The following is a 4,296-nucleotide window of genomic DNA, read 5'->3' as shown; positions in this document are numbered from 1 at the left end:
CCCCCCCCCCCCCGCAGCCTTTGCTGGACCCTCAAGTGATGGGGCCTGGGGCTCTGGTGCGGGGGGTGGGGGGCAGGACATGCCCAGCTAGAGTGTAGTTAGGCCTTGCGTTGGGGCCCTGGTGTATGCGCGCTCCCCTTCTACCCCACGCCTGGCAGCTGGACTCAGAAAGGGGAGAGTGGCTGAGGCCCCCCCTGACAGGGCCTTCCAGACCTCAGGGGCGCTGGGGATGCAAGATGGGTGCTGGAAGGACTTTGGTGGCAGGCATCCGTGGCCTTGATTTCTCCTCTTCCTCCGCACTCCAAGTCCTCCTGGTCCCTGGTCTCTGCCCGCTGCTTTGTCCGCCTTGCTGACCCCCCACCCCCACCCCCAAGTGTCACCACAGCTGCTCCTGCCCCTCCCGGCACAGCCAGGCGTCCTGTCGGGGGAGGCAAACCCTCCACCGTTTCAAGAAGACTCTTCCACCTTTGTGCTGAAACCTGAACAAACCCCTGGAGGTCAGCGTATCCGGGAGGTACCTGTGGACTCCGGAGGCGAGGCTGGGCTGCGGTCAAGGGCATGGCCCTCCACAGCCCGCAGGACTGTTTTTCATCTCTGCTCCTCTAGTTTCCTGTGATGGGGTCTTGGGCATGCCACTCAACTTCTCTGAGCCTCAGTGTCCTTCCCTGTAAAATGGGTCTGATAATACTTGCCTCAGACATGATTAAAGATCATTGTAATACATTGAACCACATGAAATTGCCTATTTCCAACCGACTTTTGACTTGAGCATTTATTGGGTGAAATACTGCAGCCACAAACTCTGTATCATTGATAAGTTTCCTCCTGATATCCCTACTTTTCTTTTATACTTCTCATGTTTTGCATTTGTATAAAGGCTACCTGCTGGTTTTAAAGCATTCAAGCGAGGCAGGGAAGCACAAAGAAGAAAGTAAAAAGCACAACAAAATAAGAATAAATCTCCCTATCAGAAATAGCTGTAATTAATGAATAACCACCATTTCCAGAAATCTCTTTTTGCGTTGATGCGGATAAGACGTTTAGAGAGATAAATTGATAGAACGATTGCTACAAAGGGATCTGATTGAATATTTTAAATATAATTTATTAAATCTAATTTTGGTTTATCTTAACAAAAGAAAATAAACAGAAGGAACAGTGAAGAGAGCCACATGACTCCAGCAAATGTCAGCGTTTTCTAAAATGATCATCTCATAATAACAAAAGATTTGGAAGCAATAAGAATAAAAATTATTGATCAGGGAGGATCTATCATGTAAGAGGAGGAGAAATGTGAATATTACAGTCGAAACTGAGGGCATTAAATTAGCGAGTTTCAAAGAAACACAAATGACAGCATGACTGAGAAAAGGGAAGGAAAGCCTAGGAGAGAGACCACAGGAAACACAATAGACACAGAAAGGGAGGGAGGACAGGCAGAATTGCGAAAGGGTCTGCTTCTTTCCATCACGAGGTTGAGCAGTGGTATGCAAAAATTTGCATCTTTTCAACCTAAAAGAATTTTGCCTCGATGCCCTCCTTCTCTAAAGATTCCCATCATGTTTAAATGGTTTAAAAAAAAAAAAAAGGACATGATTTCGGGCACATTGTAAATATCGACTTTTTATTATATTTTTATTTATTTATTTATTTATTTATTTTTAAAGATTTTATTTATTTATTCGACAGAGATAGAGACAGCCAGCGAGAGAGGGAACACAAGCAGGGGGAGTGGGAGAGGAAGAAGCAGGCTCATAGCGGAGGAGCCTGATGTGGGGCTCAATCCCATAACGCTGGGATCACGCCCTGAGCAGAAGGCAGACGCTTAACCGCTGTGCCACCCAGGCGCCCCTATTATATTTTTAAAGATTTTATTTATTTATAGAGAGAGAAGGAGCAGAAGCAGGGGGAGGGAAAGGCAGTGGGAGAAGCAGTGTGGGGCTCAGTGTGGGGCTCAGTGTGGGGCTCGATTCCAGGACCCTGAGATCATGACCTGAGCCAAAGGCAAACACTTAACCCACTGAACCACCCAGGCGCCCCTAATATTGACATTTTTAAATAAAGCTGTTACAGGTCTTTTCTGAATGTACCTGACCCTTTCGATGGACAGAATGGCGAGTTCGTCGTGTTCTGCCTGAGGGGTGAGCCGCCCGGCGCCGCGCCGCGCCCAGCGGCGCGCACCCGGGGGGTGTGGTGGCAAACTGTGCGCTTTATAAACTCAGGTGCGCTCGTGCTTTTGTATTTTCTTTGTTTCTGTTTTACTGGAAATTTTAGCAAAATTCCTTTGGACTCTCCAACTTTTCTCACTAAATGAAAAGAAGTTGGAGGTCTCTAATTAAAACAGAAAAGCAGAGCGCCCACACCCCCCCCCCCAAAGGATCCCAGCGGCCAAGGTAGAGGGGTGGCCCTACTGGAGAAGGTTGTACTGGCCCGGGGGAGGGGAGAGTGGCGGGGATGACCCCCTTCCCCTCCCAAGGACTGCAGAAGAGGCTGACAGGAAAGTGTGGTGGGAAGGGATGGAACTCGGGAAGACTGGGGGATGTGCGCAGGGAGCTGGGGGGACTGGATGTATCCATGCTCTGTGGCTCCTGCCCAGAACATTGGGTGAAAAATGAGCCAGGAGGCCAGGGGTCTTGCCAACCTCCAAGAGCCCTACATGCAGATTCCAGGACTCCCCCCATTCTCAGAGACCCATTCAACCTGCAGGGGGCAGCCCCGGCCTCAGCACCCTCCAGCCCAGGCAGCACCCAGCCTCTCCCTCTTAAAGTCATGGTCAGCCCAGAGGGAAAGAAAGGTCACAGCAGCAAGCAAAGCTGACAAGCTGAAGGAGACAGCAATCCAAGAGGAAGGAGTCCCCTGTGCAGAAACCTTCTGAGCGTCAGGGCACACACAGCCTGGGGACGTGCACCCTCCCTGCTGCCCTGTATCCCATTCTCCCTTGTTCTCTGGGCTCCCACATCTCCCTGGCTGCCCCCACGGGATCGGGCCCTCGCTGCCATCACCATATCCATGCAGGGAAATAGCATCTTATCTATTTACAGGGTTACCGAGAGCTGATCGAGAGCAGTGGTGACAACCCCTGCCAGCCCTTTGCAGGAGGCCTAACAGGTGTTCTCCCTGCCAGGCTGTTGGTAACCCATTTCACAGATTGAGAGCCTGAGGTTGAGGAGGGTGAAGTGTGTTCATTTAGTGGGGCTGCCATCACAAATGGCCACAGACTAGCTTAAAACAACAGAAATTTGTTCTCTCACAATTCTAGAAGCTAGACATCCAAAATCAAGGTGTTGGCAGGGTCACACTCTCTCAAAGTCTGTGGGAGAATTGGTCCGTGGCTTTCCCGTACTTGCGGTGTCACCAGAGTCCCTGGCTCAAAGCAGCGTGATCCCGGTCTGTGCTCCCACTGTCACACGGCACTCTTCCCGGGTGCCTCTGCTCTTCTGTGGGGACGACAACATACTCCAGTGTGACCTCACCTTGAATTGCATCTCAACAACTCTTCTTCCAAATAAGATCATATTCTGAGGTACTGGGGATTAGGACATCAACATAGCTTTCGGGGGGACACAATTCAACCCATAACAAGAAGTGACTCACTCAAGGTCACCGGACAAGCAGTCAGAACCCCAGGCCTGAGCTCTGAATCACAGCCTGAGCGACGTCTCATCCCTAGAAGACCCTGACTGCGGCCTCCATTCGCTCCTCAGTGCAGGGGAATCTGGCTCTTGGCCACTTTCGGTCCCCGGAGCTGGCACAGTTGTGGGTCCCCCTAGCCTGTCCAGAGACACTGCCCCCAAAGGTGGCCTGCTCAGCTGCTGGCCAAGTCTCCCCTCCACTGCTCTGGCGGGGCCCAGGAGGTCAGTGTGGTTTGGGTTGGAGGGAGGGGTGAACACATCAGCGTAAGAGGGTCCTGAAGGAGGAGGAAGAGGAAGGTCTTCCCCCAGAGGACAAGTGTACAGACCTAGGGCAGCAAGAGCCTGGGTCTCTCCTTCCCATTTCCAGAGACCCAGGATCCCCCCATTGTCCTCCTGAGAACACAAAAGAAGGCTCTGTGCCAGGGAGGGGGGAGGCTGCAGGGCTGCAGCCTCCTGGCATGAACCAGCTGGAGTTTTCCAGAAATATCAACAAAAAGGTCCAAGGTTCTTTCCCTCCCTCTTAAAGTGGGAGGTTGGGGCTATGGCTCTCCTGCATCTGCAGGAGGGGTCGAGGTAGGGCAGCCGTGACCGTGGGGGGAGGGTGGGGAGGTGCAAGAACCAGGGGCTGTGGACGCCAGTAAAGATCCCTCCGGTCCCTTTGGAA

The sequence above is a fragment of the Ursus maritimus genome, unplaced genomic scaffold, assembly GCF_017311325.1.
Source record: "Ursus maritimus isolate PB19 unplaced genomic scaffold, ASM1731132v1 scaffold_1, whole genome shotgun sequence".
In the NCBI taxonomy this organism is placed as follows: Eukaryota; Metazoa; Chordata; class Mammalia; order Carnivora; family Ursidae; genus Ursus; species Ursus maritimus.
The sequence above is the reverse complement of the archived record's forward strand: the minus strand, read 5'-3'. Positions refer to the sequence as shown.